This window comes from Nicotiana sylvestris, chromosome 2 (genome assembly GCF_000393655.2).
Source record: "Nicotiana sylvestris chromosome 2, ASM39365v2, whole genome shotgun sequence".
Lineage (NCBI taxonomy): Eukaryota > Viridiplantae > Streptophyta > Magnoliopsida > Solanales > Solanaceae > Nicotiana > Nicotiana sylvestris.
In genome coordinates this window covers 205,346,570-205,363,563 of record NC_091058.1, presented here as the reverse complement: position 1 = coordinate 205,363,563, position 16,994 = coordinate 205,346,570, and positions in this window count along the sequence as shown.

The window sequence follows — 16,994 nt, the reverse complement described above, 5'->3', positions numbered from 1 at the left end:
GTGGACGCCTGATTGCTAGTACTTGGTCATGCTCTTATCTTTAACATCCGTGTTGTTCTCCCTGTTCTTCAGATGGGCACCTGACATCAACAAAAATAGACAAAACAAAAGAAAATTTTCTGCCCCAGTTTGGTAGCTGGGCGCATCTGTGAATGTTAAACTGAATCATATTACCAAATATTACTAAGAATTTGAAAGCTAGGTCCCATTATCCAGGGGGTCCTGACAACTCTTAACTAAACGACAATTTTAAATCTAAGCTATATCTTTTAAAGGTATGACTTCTGCTAAATCTTGTTATCTAAGAAGGTCTTAAACTACTCCCCATTATCCGGGAGGGTCCTGATAACTCTTAATTAACAACAATTTTAAAGCTAAATTATATCTACTGAAGGTATGTTTTGACCTCATGACTGATCCTTAACTACAGGATCCCCAACTGTTATTTTTCACTTCTGACCCTTTTATTCGTAACCATACATCTCTCATGACATTACTGAACCATTCCACCAATTTAACCTTTGCTTACACCCTAGTTCCCACTTTTCATCATATTATCTCCAGCATGTCCTAGCCGTATTTTGCTTTGTGCAATTTTGAATCTGGTAGTACACTTTGACATTCCTTCTTATTTGTTGGAACAAGGCTAACCTTGGAAGAGCTTTAGAGGAGTAAAAATTAACAGCAATGAAATGCGATGATTTTGAGAATTAAGAATAAAGAAGAAAATCCAAATTTGGATGACTGTTGGAGATAGGACAAGGAACTTATCTGAGTGGAGTCACTGGCACCAATGATCATGGTATGCATTCTGGATTAATCAGCCCAGTCTATTTAACCAATCTCCTTTCCAATTGTTTTACTTTGTTCTCCAAGATTTCCACAACCCAATTTTACTTTCTGCCAACTTACGGACCTTGTTCGACTTGCAGTGCCCTGAAGGGTTTTCACCGACAAACCTCTCTCATCTCTTGACTGCATCGGAATTGATGGCCATGTCTATGCATTTTCCTTCGATGTCTGTTAAACATAGAGCACCATTGGACAATACTCTGGTTACAATAAATGGACCTTGCCAATTCGGGGCGAACTTGCCTTTTGCTTCAACCTAATGTGGAAGGATACGTTTCAACACTTGCTGACCAACTTCAAACTTTTGAGGACGCACCCTTTTGTTGTATGCTCTTGCCATTCTCTTTTGATATAACTGGCCATGACATACTGCTGCCAATCGTTTTTCATCAATCAAGTTCAACTGCTCCAAACGGGTTTTGACCCACTCATCATCATCAATCTTAGCCTCAGCGACAATCCGAAGGGAATGGATTTCAACTTCTACAGGTATTACTGCTTCAGTGCCATATACTAACAAATAAGGAGTTGCACCTACCGAAGTACAAATAGTAGTGCGATATCCCAACAACGCAAATGGTAATTTTTTGTTCCATTGCCTTGAACCTTCTACCATTTTCCGAAGTATCTTCTTTATGTTTTGGTTGGCTGCCTCGACTGCTCCATTCGCCTTAGGACGATATGAGGTAGAATTGCGATGTGTAATCTTAAGCTGTTGACATACCTCTTCCATCAAGTTACTGTTAAGATTAACACCATTATCTGTGATGATCACCTTTGGGATTTCGAATCGACAGATGATATTTGAGTGAACAAAATCGACCACTGCTTTCTTGGTCACCGATTTGAAAGTTTTGGCCTCAACCCACTTGGTGAAATAATCAATGGCTACCAGAATGAACCTGTGCCCGTTGGATGCTACTGGCTCAATTGGTCCAATGACATCTATGCCCCAAGCAACGAAGGGCCATGGTGCCGACATTGTGTGCAATTCCGATGGTGGAGAATGAATCAAATCTCCGTGTATCTGGCACTGATGAGATTTGCGCACAAAATTGATACAATCTCGTTCCATGGTAAGCCAATAATAGCCTGATCGGAGAATTTTCTTTGCCAACACATATCCGCTCATATGTGGTCCGCAGACTCCTGAATGTACTTCGGACATGATAGCCGTAGCTTGTCTAGCATCTATGCATCTTAATAATCCAAGGTCTGGTGTTCTCTTATACAAAACTCCTCCACTTAAGAAGAATCCATTTTCCAACTGTCGAATTGTTCTCTTTTGATCCCCCGTGGCTTGCACCGGATATATCCCCATTTTGATGTACTCCTTGATATCGTGGAACCATGGTTTACCATCAAGTTCTTCTTCAATCATGTTACAGTAAGAATGCTGATCTCGGACTTGAATATGTAGAGGATCGACATAAGCTTTGTCTGGATGGTGCAACATTGATGCCAGGGTAGCCAAAGCATCGACGACCTCATTATGGACCCTTGGAATATGCCTGAACTCCACTTATCGAAACCGTTGACAAAGATCATGCAAGCATTGTCGGTACGGTATGAGCTTCAAATCTGTGTTTCCCATTCTCCTTGAATTTGATGTACCAGAAGATCCGAGTCTCCAGAGACCAAGACTTCCTGGATATCCATGTCTGCAGCTAGCCTTAGACCCAAAATACAGGCTTCATACTCAGCCATATTGTTGGTGCAATAAAATCGAAGTTGAGCCGTAACAGGATAGTGATTCCCTATTTCAGAAATAAGCACAGCTCCTATTCCGACTACTTTCATGTTGGCAGCCCCATCAAAGAAAAGTTTCCAGCCTAGTTTTTCAATTTTCTCCAGTTCATCAGTATGCATCACTTCTTCATCGAGAAAATAAGTTCTCAATGGCTCGTAATCTTCATCGACCGGGTTTTCGGCTAAATGATCGGCCAATGCTTGGGCTTTCATCGCAGTCCGAGTCACATAGATGATGTCAAACTCTATGAGCAATATCTGTCACTTCGCAAGTCTCCCTGTCGGCATAGGCTTTTGAAAGATATACTTCAACGGATCCAAGCGCGAAATGAGGTAAGTAGTGTAGGATGACAAATAATGTTTCAATTTCTGAGCCACCCAAGTTAGGGCGCAACATGTCCTTTCCAGATGAGTGTACTTAACCTCATAAGCCGTGAACTTCTTGCTAAGATAGTAGATAGCCTGTTCCTTTCTATCGGTAATGTCATGCTGCCCCAGTACACAGCCAAATAAATTTTCCAAGACTGTTAAGTAAAGAATCAAAGGTCTCACTGGTCCTGGCAGAACCAACACGGGTGGGTTTGACAAGTATCCTTTTATCTTATCAAATGCTTCTTGACACTCATCAGTTCACTTAACCGCATCATCCTTCTTCACCAATTTGAAAATAGGCTCACAAGTTGTCGTGAGCTGAGCAATAAACCTGTTGATGTAGTTCAACCTCCCTAACAGACTCATCACTTCAGTCTTGTTCCTCGGAGGTGGCAATTCTTGGATGGCTTTGATCTTTGATGGGTCCAACTCGATGCCTCGTCGGCTGACTATGAATCCCAACAGCGTTCCGGATGGAACACCAAATGCGCACTTGGCAGGGTTAAGCTTGAGGTTGTACCTACGAAGTCTCAGGAAGAATTTCCTCAAATCCCCAATGTGGTCGGCTTGACGCTTTGACTTTATGATCACATCATCCACGTATACCTCAATCTCCTTATGTATCATATCATGAAACACCGTAGTCATTGCTCTCATGTAAGTTGCCCCGGCGTTCTTCAAACCAAATGGCATTACCCGGTAGCAATAAGTTCCCCATGGCGTGATGAATGCCATCTTTTCTGCATCTTCTTCATCCATTAGAATCTAATGATACCCGGCATAGCAATCCACAAAAGATCCTATCTCATGCTTGGCACAATTATCGATCAAAATGTGGATATTGGGTAGTGGGAAGTTGTCCTTCGGACTTGCTTTGTTGAGATTGTGGTAATCGACGCATACTCTAATCTTGCCGTCTTTCTTTGGCACAGGCACGACATTAGCCAACCAAACAGGATATCGAGTGACCTGAATAACCTTTGCATCCAACTGCTTGGTGATTTCTTCTTTAATCTTCACACTCATATCAATTTTGAATTTCCTCAACTTTTTCTTGACTGGAGGAAACACTGGATCAGTGGGCAATTTGTGGACCACTAAATCAGTGCTCATACCCGGCATGTCGGCATACGACCATGCAAAAACATCTTTGTATTCGATGAGTGCTTTGATTAACTCTTCTCGGATCTTTGGCTCGAGATGGACACTTATTTTAGTCTCTCTGACATTATCTGTGTCCCCTAAATTGATGGGTTCTGTTTCATTTAGGTTGGGTTTGGGTTTTTCTTCGAAGTGAATTAACTCCTTACTGATCTCTTCGAAGGCTTCATCTTCATCATATTCTGATTCGTAGTTACAATCTACTTCTTGAACTATTATTTCAGAATCAGATTGATTTTTAAGACTGGGCTGAGGATTCCTCATGCATGTCATGTCATTAGAACCAGAGTAAAAAGAACTGTACAGAAAAGAAAAGAAAAACTATCAGGAATGATAAAGAAAGGGAAACCGCATTTCATTAAATGATGAAAGATAACAAGGTTTGCACACTTCAAACAGACTGAAAGATAAAAAATCTGGATTACAACCCTGGAATAACCCAGACAAACTGAAGGAAACTCAAAATAAACTACCAAGACTCCTTCTGAGTGGGGAGAGGAGTAGCCTTCCAATTGTTAAGCTTTGTTTTTAGCCCGACAAATTGCACTTCCACGTTGCTAGAACCCTTTCCAATTTCCACCATGTTCACACTATCGAACAACTTCTCAAATCTTTCAATTAACTCCTTGTCAGGATCAGTCACAAAACTGGGAATTGCTGTTATTGGGTGACTTCTGGTACCGGACTTGACAAATGATTTGGAAAGACGTGGGACTGGCTTTGAAAGGACCCATGCCTTCTGTTTTAGCTTTCTAGCCTTTTTTATGTCTGCGACAGTAGGCTTGAATCCCAAACCAAATGTTCCTAAGTTTTCGGGAAGAAACATCGGCTGTATGATGCCTTGCAAAGATGAGCCCAAGCCTTTACCGAGTACAAAACCATTCTTCAACATCTCATAGGATACCATGACTGATGCGGCGGTTATCTTTGGATTTGGAATGTATTTCCTCTCCGGAACTTTCTCTACCAACATCGTGCCAGAAACCTGGTAGACCCATGGTCCCTGGTCATCTTCCACTTCAATGACTGGTACAATGGCATTGTTGCGAGACATAAACTATCTTCCCCATGCACAACTATTTCTTGTCTATCCCATTCAAATTTGACTACCTGGTGTAGTGTTGATGGGACTGCTTTAGCGGCATGGATCCATGGTCGACCCAATAGTAAATTATAGGAAACAGCTATATCCAGCACCTGAAACTCCATTGTGAACTCAACTGGACCTATCGTCAGCTCTAGCACTATGTCCCCAACTGAATCTTTACTCCGCCGTCAAATCCTCACACGTAAATACTGTTCTTATGGATCCTCTCATCTTCTATTTTCAACTTGCTTAGAGTGGAAAGAGGACAGATGTTTGAGCTTGACCCGCTGTCAACCAATGCCTGGGTCACCATAGAGTTCTCACATTTTAATGTGAGGTAAAGAGCTCTGTTGTGCTCAGTACCTTCTACAAGCAATTCATCATCAGAAAACATGACTCTGTTTGCTTCGAAGATTTTGTTGGCTATTTTTTCTAAGTGATTCACGGAGATCTTATCGGGAACGTGCGCCTCATTCAAGATCTTCATTAAAGCTTGACGGTGCTCATCCGAATGGATTAATAATGACAATAGGAAAATTTGAGCAGGCGTCTTTCTTAATTGTTCCACAATAGAGTAGTCCTGTAACTTCATCTTCCTCAAGAATTCTTCTGCTTCTTCTTCTTCAGTTACAACTTTCTTTACTAGCGCTGGATTATCTTTAGCTCTTCTTAACTCCTCGGGAGTAAAACACCTTCTCGAGTGAATCAAACCCTGTACTTCATAGATTTCTTCTTTGACTTCCTTCCCTTTGTACATCACCGTTACCCGTTCGTAATTCCATGGAATAGCCTTGTTGTTGATTATTGGTAACTGGGTTACTGTATTGATAATAACCCGATCTGCACGGGCTCCTTCCATGATTATGATGGGTTTGCTGGTCGCTCCCGATATAATTACCTTCACCCCTTCCTGTTTCGTTGCAACTTTGCTTAAAGACCCCTCCTCAACTGCCACAGATGGATCAACACTCTTTTTGCTCTGCTTGAGCACCAACTTCTCATCTACTGATTGTTCATCTGTCTTGACTCCACTAGACCGAATCATCATGACATTCTGTGATGGCTTCTTGGGTTCTCCCTCCGCATGCACTATTTTGATCATATTTGCCTCCTGATGGGCTGGCATCGGATTCCTGTTGATATTGGGTGCTTCGGGAGCTTGAACTTCAATTCTATTGGTATCAATAAGCTTCTGTATTTCACTTTTCTATATCATGACCTGGAGTACCAGAACAATACTCACAACTGACAGTATAGTCAAGATTCTTTGGAGGAGGATTTGGTAGTTTGGACTATATCGGCCTTAGCATATCTAGCTGTTTTAGCCTGTGGAACATACTAGTGTATGATTCTCCCAACGGAGTAAAGGTTTTCTTTTTCTGCAACCTTTCACCCTTGAATGCTTGACTAGGCCTGAAACTTGGTCTGGGAGTGTTTTGGTAGGCTTGTGGATGTGGATAAGTATTTGGTAGGACAGGAGCACGCCACTGAGTGTGGGCAGGAGGTTGGTTGTATGCTTGTGCATGGTGGACGGAAAAATGAGGTTCTGGTGGGGGATAGTAGTGTTGGGGTGGATTGTGGTGATAAGTTTGTTGGTGGGGTCGAAGTTGATTATAGTGGTAAGGTGAACCTCTGGATCCGGACCAAGTTCCTGAATCAACCATTGCTGCTTCCTCTCTTTTCTTCTTCCCAATCCCTCCTATGCCTCCCTGAATAGCCTGAGTAGTCACTTTGATAGCCGAATAGCTCATGATTTTATTCAACTTGAGGCCTTCTTCTACCATGCCCCCCATATTTATTACTTCATTGAATGACTTTCCCACAGCTGAGACCAAATGGCCATAGTAAGTAGGTTCCAAAGCCTGTAGGAAGTAATCTACCATCTCACTTTCCTTCATTGGGGGATCTACTCTTGTTGCTTGCTCCCTCCATCTGAAACCATATTCTTTGAAGCTTTCACTGTGCTTCTTATCAAGTTTAGTCAAGGACAGTCGATTTGGAATAATCTCAAGATTGTATTGGAAGTGACAAGCAAATGCTTGCGCCAGATCATCCCATGTGTACCATCCCTCATGGTCTTGGCGGGTATACCATTCCAATGCTGATCCACTCAAACTCTGACTGAAGTAAGCCATTAACAATTCATCTTTTCCTCCAGCTCCCCACATCTTGCTGCAAAAACCCCTCAAGTGGGCAACTGGATCGCCGTGCCCGTTGTATAGATCGAACTTGGGCATCTTGAAACCTGCCGGTAATTGCACATTCGGGAACAGACATAGGTCCTTGTAGGCCACGCTGACTTGCCCTCCCAACCCCTGCATGTCTCTGAATGATTGTTCTAAGCTTTTAACTTTCCTGAACATCTCCTCCTGTTCGGTATTTTTGACTGGTTTACCAGCTTCTATCGGGAGGTCAAAGTGAGGAGTATAGGAAAGGGTTTCTGGAGCTTTGAAAGTGGGCTCCGAGGGGTAGTATTGGTTGTCCTGGGCCTGGAATATAGGCTCGCTAGGAGATTTGTGGAGTGTAGCTGGTGGAGATGCTACGAAGACAGGAGTTACTGGTGGAGGGGGTATGGAATCGGTTTAGGGGGTGGAGATTGTGGTGTATGAGAAGTGGTGCCCCGGTAGTGTTGGTAAATGGGAAAGCTCGGGGATAGATCGGTGGCAGGATGATCCTGAGTTTGAGCCGGTGGTGGAGTGAAGGTAGGGTTAGCCGGGTAGGCGGATGGCGGTTGTCCTTTAGCCCAAGCCTGATACATTTCGGCCATTTGTTGTTTTAATTTGTACATCTCTTCTTTTATGGCGTTAACGTCCAACTCTTCTCCTTCAATGACACTGGTGTCTACATCTGGGATAGACATGATTATTTCTCCTTTGGATCTGGTTTGGTAGGGGTGGGTTGCCAGTATGCTTAGGTGTACTAACTGCTTGAATTCTAATAACAACAACCAAACTTGTTAGTGATTAGAGTTTTAACAAATAAACAACCATACATAGGGATGCAATGCACCTAGGCAATTAGTCATTTCTACCATGTATTTGCTCGGTTGCTTGTGTCATCCCAGCTCTTCCTGACCTTTCCCTTTTATTGTCACTCACGCCTATCTTTTATTCCTCTCCCCCTTTATTCATTTTATTCTTTTCTTTTGGTTGTGGTCGAATTTTATAGAGATTTCCTACGTATCATGACCCCGCATGAATCAGACCAAGCATAGTTCTGGCGGAAACAATTATTATTACTTTTATTTATTTTAACAAAGGAAATAGTACAAAGACAAAAATGACATTACATTTGGACAATACTTTTAAAAAAATGGTTTAAAAGACTCAACATGGACTTAAACTAAAACATGACTATTATATGAAAAGTTCCAACAACTATGACCACGCTTCACTCCACAATCTTTTGGTTTTAATCACTGGAACATCTGCTCACGGTGGGGCTTGACCCGGCTGACCTCCTAGTGTACGGTACATCCTCTCTAACTCCATTTCAAGATGACGGGGAAAAGTAGGTGCATGCTCTAGAAACCTCTCATAATCCATCCCTTGGCAGTTCACATAACTTTGAGAGGTGTAAACAGCCAAATCATGGATTTGTGCTTTGAAGTCCTGGAGATTCTGGTCTTGGTTTTGTAACTGTTGTTGGCGAGTGGTGGCTATATCTCTTATGTGGCCTTCGCGATCTAAAGCCGACTCCAATTGAGCCCGAAGTCTGGCCTGATCGAGTCTTGCCTGTGCTCTCTCCCTATCAATATCTGCGTGCTGATGTTCTCTATTGTACCTTCTCATTTCTTCCAACTGTGCATCGAGTTGAGCTTCTGAATGTATCCAATGGTCCTTCTCTCTCTTGAATTGAGCCATTTCTTCTTCACATCTCATTACTTGGCGTTCCTTACTAGATTTGGCCTCCTCATTTAACTGTATGATTTTTTCCTTAGCTTTGTCTAATGCCTTTTCAGTCTTTGTCAAGATGGAGTCATAATCTTGCATTTTTTCCATCAGATTGACAATGATTTTCTGATCTTTCCAACTTATCACTGGCGCTTCAGAGGCTTTCTTCATCTATTGAAACTGAGCGCGGAGAGTTTTATTCTCGCTAATCAGACTCTTCTTTTCACCTTCTGCTTCTTGTGCTTGTAAGTCTTTCTCCAAATTGAGGTTCCTCAGGCTTTCTTCTAAGGCATGAATAGTTGCTTTGTACCCCTTTTCCTTTTCACCCCAAGCCAACCGTTCTTGGATTTTGTCATCAAAGGCTTGAACATGCGGTCTTTTTATGGGCCTTCTAGGATCAGGTTCTGGTGCATCATCCACACGGGATCTTTTCTCAAACCACCTAGCATAACCAGGATTTATCTCACCTTTCGCAGGATCTGGAACTTGGGTATCATCTTTCAAGTATCGACAACCATTCCAAATCCGCTGGATTAAAGCCTCAGTGAGAGTGGCTTCGGGGTGTAGCTCAATCACTTGCACACTCAAATCTTCATCATCAGGCACCACTTGGTATCTCCCTAGCTGTCTTAGAACTCTCTGTGGCGCATACGGCTGGACACTTCTTAAACCCAACAACAACAAATAACTCTTTAAGGTTGACATGTGTATCACCTCTCTTACCGGGAGCCATCCCAAAGTCCACTCAATTTGACTTGCCATTAAAGATCTTAAATGGGATATCCAGGCTTCCACCCCTTCTGGAGATTTATAATCTTTTATTCTTTCTTCATAACTCTCAATAAAATTGTCCTTGCTCAGACCATACTGCATGAACTTAGGGTGATGTCGGAGATGTTCAGTCAACCACATTTGCAACAAAATATTGCACCCTTCGAAGAATTTTGCCCCGGATTTACACAAAGTCAACGCCCGATAAATGTCTGAGAGAATGATCGGGGCAAGAGTGTGATGTTATTTGGTAGTGAGGACTTGTACGACTCTGGATATGCGAATATCAATCGTCCGCTCTTTGTTTGGGAAGACCATGATTCCCAGAAAAGCCACCATGAAAGCGAAGCGACGGTGAATCTGCCAGGTGTCCTTGTTTTGTTTGTTAGTAAGGCCCTTTTCATGAATTTCAAATCCATCCGACTTTCCGAACCTTGAATATAGGAAGTTGAAAGAACAACACCCTTTGACAACGTTGCTTTTTCTGATTTGATTACTGATATTCAGAAGACCAAAGAATCGGTGTACTGAGGGAGCCTTTGAGAATATAAGATTCTGGTTTCTCAAATCTCCGTCAAAACCGGAATATCCAGCTATTTCTTCTAATGTGGGAGTAAGCTCGAAATCATAGAAGCGAAAGACATTGTGAACAGGGTCCCAAAAGTCACTAGTGCCGTAATCAAATCATCGCGTGATTTAACTTTCATAATATCTGTGAGAGCTCCCAAATACTTAATGACCCATTTATGACCATCTCCTCCTAATTCATACCACCACATCTGAAGCCGAAATAGAAACTCATCTATATCTGTGAACGGTGGGTTTTGGATGGTGCTCATTTTGTACCTGCGAGTGATTTTAGTTTTAAAAACAAAAATCAAGACTCATTTTGAAAAAAAAAATTTCATAAAAAAAAAACACTTCGATGAAGAAGATTTAAAGGCTGTGTTTGATAACCGGCAATTTTTTTTTTATTTATATTTTTTTTAAAAAAAATGACCAAAGGCGGGTGTTCTTGCAAAAACAACCTTCCGACGCCCTTTTGGGGACATTCGGCATATTTTGGACAAGAATGACATCGCCTTACTTATGATAACACAACGACATTTATGTACCCACACTTTTGTTTATTTATTATCTATTTCTCTTTTTTTTTAATAGCTGGGCCCGATGTGGGTTACCTACGTATCTCACATCCGGCAAGAATCAAACTTACGTAGTTCGTAATAATAAAACTATTTTTAAAAGAAACACAAAATTTCCTTCTTTTGTTTTTTCAAAATTTCGAAAGAATTTCAAAATATTTTGGAAATTGTTTTTTATTTTTTTCGAAAAACAACCAATTTTCTTTCTCGGTCCTCACCTTGATTTTTCTTTTCTAACTTTTCCTATAAGCTGGTCAACATGCAAATCCGAAACAAATGAATGCACAAGTAAGATGCATCAGGATGGTCTTTTCATTTCAGGGTACACCTGCCCTAGACAGACCCAACCCCTGTGTTGAGTCTCCGAAGTCAAATGCACATGATGCAAACAAACGTTTCTACTAGGGATCCGACATGAAGCTGAGTTATTCTAAGGGTAAAACCTGGGGTATACTCTTCTAGACTTGGCTTTCCCAAGCAGACAGCTCGAGCCGAAGTGGGGGTAACGTACCGGGAGCACGAAAGTCTACCCGACCTAGTTACTTGGACCAACTTCGTTCTATTTGGTATGACCTCTAACAGAAAGGTGGGCCACGTGCACATGTGCACCATAAATTCAGAAGATTCAGAAAGAAGAAGGGTTTCGTAACAGTTTATATATACAGTTCAGATAATATCAAAGCGGTAAAAAATAATATTTCGCACATTAAGCACAAACATGAAAAAAATAATAAAGCCAAATATAACAGTTATTGTAAGCTCGAATTCTTGAACCCTGAACCAGAGATTCTGGGTTCTTGTCCCCAACAGAGTCGCCAGAGCTGTCACACCTCCTTTTTACACTCCTGAGGGGTATAAGAGAGTTTTTCCAATTTAAGTGACATTATTCGAAATGAGATTATTTACTTAATTCTAGAGTCGCCACTTGGAATATTTTAAATGGTGTCCCAAGTCACCGGTTTATTTTAAATCTCAAATCGAGGAAATTTCGACTTTCCTTTTTGAAGTCTGCGAAGCAGAAATTCTAAGTAAGAAATTCTGTTAACCCGGGAGAAGGTGTTAGGCATTCCCGGGTTCCGTGGTTCTAGCACGATCGCTTACCAATTTATACTCGACTTAAATTGTCTAATTACTTATTTTAGAACCTATGTGAAATTATCTTTTTACCGCATTTAAATCACTTGATTTATTCGTAATTAAAGAATTGAGTTACGCGTACGTATACTCTTTTCCTCTGGCACGTCAAAAATCATGTCACGCGAACGTGTCCACAATTAATAACGCTTCATTGATTCATTAGGAAAATTTGGTTGAAGGTGCGCGAACGCATCCCTCGAGTCTTTTAAGAGTTAAATTTGTAATCATATTACACGAAAGTATATATAATCGCAATACTAATCTAAATCGGGCCTAAAGCAAATTACGATTGTTCAAATTTTTAAAAGCAATATTTGTAAGGGCCATGGATGATTTAATTTATTTATGGCACACCTCAAACAATTTCTATAAGTGTTAGTTCTTAATCTAATCTTACAAGTGCCATGAATTATAAATTTTGTTTGGCATGACACACCTCACTTATTTTAACAAAAGGAAGTTGCGTTTTTATTTTAACAATTAATCACGCTATATTAATTATTAAGAAAGTTTTGCCGAAGTTGGCGAACACATACCTCAATTTATTTTAGAATCATAATTATATCACGCGAACATGTACACAATCTCGATGGTTTATTTATTAATCATGCCTAAAGCATGCTACAAACATTTGTCATTTTATATCTAAGTCGTGAAGTTAATACGGGGGCCACAAATGATAAAATTGTGAATGACACACCTCAAGCTATATAAACTAAAATTAATTAATAGCCCATGGAAACCCATTTTTATTATTAACAAAAGTTTGATCGAAGTTGCGCGAAGGCATACTCCGAATTGATTATTAGAATCATGATCATGTCACGCGAACGTGTACACAATCACGATAATTGCTAATTCAACTGCAATGACTAACTAAATTACAGAAACTACATATCCTCCAGTCCAAGTAATTATCAAAACATAACTCGTGGAAGATTATTATAGAATTCCTTTTGTGAAGATGAAACAGTGTAAAAATCACATATTGCACTTCTTAAAGCACTTGAAGGATGGAAAGATGCTAAACATTATAGAAAAGAAAGAGCTTTCTGTTGGGAAAAGCTCTTGTCTCATGCGTATATCATTAATCAAAAAGGTCACAAATAAGTGTCATTACAATATGTATACGTCTTCCAAATGACACTTATTACAATTTTACAAAATGTATATATTAACAATTACTTTATATGAATTAAAGAATATAATCCTTAACTGAAAATTGGATGGTTTTCTATTATCAAAATGACGGGCAGTACCGTTTTCTTCTCCTTATAACCAAATTAATCATGTTTCCTTACTTTTTTGTAAATCAAACAGAAAATAATACTTGCAAAATAAACTCAAAATGAATCCACACAATTACCATTAGAGAAACATAAGAAGAAGTAAGAATTGCACATGAAAAATGAAGTTTCAATTCCTCAAAGCATTCAGCAATTACACAAACAAAATCGACACCACAGCCATGACAGGAACTCAAACGGACGAGAGCTCGGACCTTGACGGAACCTCGTCGTTTTTTTTTATTTAAAAAACCGGATCTGATTTTGTAGAACAAAGTCACTAAAATAACTGAAAAATGAGAGGAGAACAGCGGAGAGAGACAAAAATGCGATTTCGTCGGCGTTAATGGAGGTCGCCGGAGTTTCTCGAACTAACTGAAGTCCACGAATTCATGTTCTTTCTTTTGTTGTGTGTGTGTGTGTGTGTGTGTGTGTGTGTGTGTGTATCTGTTTCCAACAGTGAGGACGAAGAAGACGAAATAGTGGTCATCTGGGGTGGGGTTCATGACCTTGTATTTTTCAATGGCTGCCCGTGTATATCCAGTGTATATCGAGAGTATCTCTAGTGTATATAAAATATATAGTGACTGTATATCGAGTGTATACCCCCTGTCTCCTTTAAGAAGAAGCCATCCCTTTTTTTTCGTCTGTGTTTTGAACTTTTCCTCTCATTTCTTCTTACTTGAATTATTTTTTTTTTCTCTTTTTTTTTTGTGAAGTGTATTATATAGATGTGTATGTGTGTTTTTGTGTAAGATCGTATGTGTGCGCATGATGTGAGACGTGAGGGAGTGAGCACTAACATGAGGAAGTGAGGAAGTCACTAATATGAGAAAGTGGAAAAGTCACTAATATGAGGAAGTAGGAAAGTCACTAACATGAGGAAGTGGAAAAATGGGAGTTAGGAGGAGAAATCGTGGGGCGGTTGAGGAGATCATGGGTAAAAGGGATATTATTTTGTATCTTTCTTAATTTACTGATTCTTGTTCTTCCGTTAGTTTATTATTTATTTTATTTTAACTTTTCTTGGCACCCCTTTTTTTCTAAAGTAAAACATATTAAAAGTAAGATAATTTTTTTAAAAAAATATTAAGATTAGACCTAAAAGAAATATTTACACTAAACTAGTATAAAATTTGAGTGCAGTCAAAAATTAGGTGTTCATAACTGCCCCTCTTTTGTTTGGTCGTGCAAGTTAGTTCTCTACGGAAGTTATGAGTGCTCTGATACTCATTTCTCTGAGTTCTGGTAATTTTGATCAAATGGTTGTGGCCAAGGACGGCTGAACTATAAGGCAACTAAAGCAATGGCTTGGAACCCCAACTTTTTTGGGCCCCCCTTTTTTTTCTAAAGATGTATGTTAGTATATATTATAAAAAAAATCATACATATACTGTTGGAAGCGAAATTTCTTAGAAGATGTAACTTTTTACCTTTTATGGGGGGACCGTTGCATTAATTGGGGAATGGAATAAATCTTTAGGTAATTCTAGTTTCCGTTCGGTGCCTAATTTCTTGCCTCAATTATATCCTAACAACTAACATGGGCCCACATGACTATTCCTATATTCATCTTTTTCATTCTGTATTCTCGCTTTCACTTATTCTTAGTCTCTTCTTATTAACTATTCCTCTATTTCATTCCAGAACTTACTGTTGCGTGCTCACAAAAGATCAAAGTTTGCTTTTGGATGTCTTCTTCAAAATTTCAAGCATTGCAACAAGACAAAAATGATCGTTATTTTGAAGCAGGGAACCACTATTTCGATATCGTTATATCAACTTATCAAATTTTGGAGCCAGATTTTATTATTCTAACTTTATATTATAGTTTTTCATTGAAAAGTCGGCATTATTGTTATTCTTACTTCCTAAGTATATATTCTTGTTTTAGTTATTATTAGATTTTATTCAATTTAAATATGTCAACTAGAAAATATGAATACTCTTATGCAAAAAGAGAGAAAAAAAGAACAAATCGATTAATGATAATAATTAGAACAAATCGACTATAAGATAATAATTAATGATTTTGCATCTAAAAAGCTAGAAAAGTAGACTTTTATATATATATATATATATATATATATATATATATATATATATATGACGATTTTTTCTTTTTAATTTTTTTTAGGGTCTTTCTGTGAAATTTGGCTTTAGGCCCCCAATCTTGTTGAGCCGGTCCTGGTTGTGGCGATTATCTCCTAATGGAGATGACAGATGGTCTAACACTTTTTTTTCCCAGAGATATGTGACGACTAATGTTGATGAGACTTGTTGCGACATGAGAGCGTTGATGATTGTGTTTTTACTAGTTGGTGGATGGAAATGGTTCTTGACTAGTACGCTCTCGTCATGCTCCTAATCCTCGATTTGAGAAGCTGAGGTGGATGCTCGATCTCTCACCATACCCCTGTACCGACTTACTCCATATGTTCTAGTTTATATGAACCTATTTCCTTTTTGGTCCGTTCCAAAAAGAATGACTCCTTTCTAAATTTGGTAACAATTTAGCTTAAACTTACAATTCTATCCTTAATGAGAAGCTTTTATAACCACACAAATACTCTGAGCCCCTTTTTGGCTTGTTTAGGACCACAAATTCCAAAAGTCTTCATTTTTCCTTAAACTCCGTGCCCAGTCAAACAGGTTCACATAAATTGGAACGGAGGGAGTATGTGTTATAGAACCTTTGTACCACAAACTAGAAGACTCATGAAACATACACAAAAATTATAGGAAAAATGACAATGTAGGGTCGCTCTCAAAATAATAGTAAAAAAATGTATATGTTGGTATATTTTTTGTATATTGATACATTTTTGTATGTTATATTAAAAAAATACAAATTGACATATGCTATATATATAAAAAAAATATACAAATATTATATATTTTTGCGACTATCGGATGTAAATAACTTTGGTCGCGAGCTAAAAATTGTCTTTGCCCAAAATTATACTCCAATAAAGATGAGTATGCTATCCCAAATCAGGGGGACAGTAAGTGTTAACAATTACAAATTTATTTTTAAGTCATATTGGACCGAAAGTAGACTTTGACCGGTAACTTAGAATAAATCGCAGTTAACCTGATATAATAAGTTAAATTACATTGATGCTGTAAGATTGTTTACACTGTAGTGTATACAATTTAAATCCTACGCTAAATTATTGTTCATAATAGCAAGAATTATGCTTGTTAAACTTACAGGGCATAAAATCAGTCATTGCACAAGGCTAAACAGCATGTTATGTGTATAATAAAACTCGTGGATTGGCTTTAGGGGCACGAGAAAATTTGAACTACGTTTATTGTAAATCTCTATTTTTACATTTTTCACGTTCAATTCACACTTTATTACTAGTATATAGTTTACACGAGAAAAATAACGTCATATTAACATGCATCTTGTGTTATACTTCTGACCAAAACCCATAAAATTCTACTTTATCAACCTTCCAATACTCTTACATATATTACATCCAATTCTTGCTATAATATAAAATTTCCTTTAATTAAAATACATTATTTATTC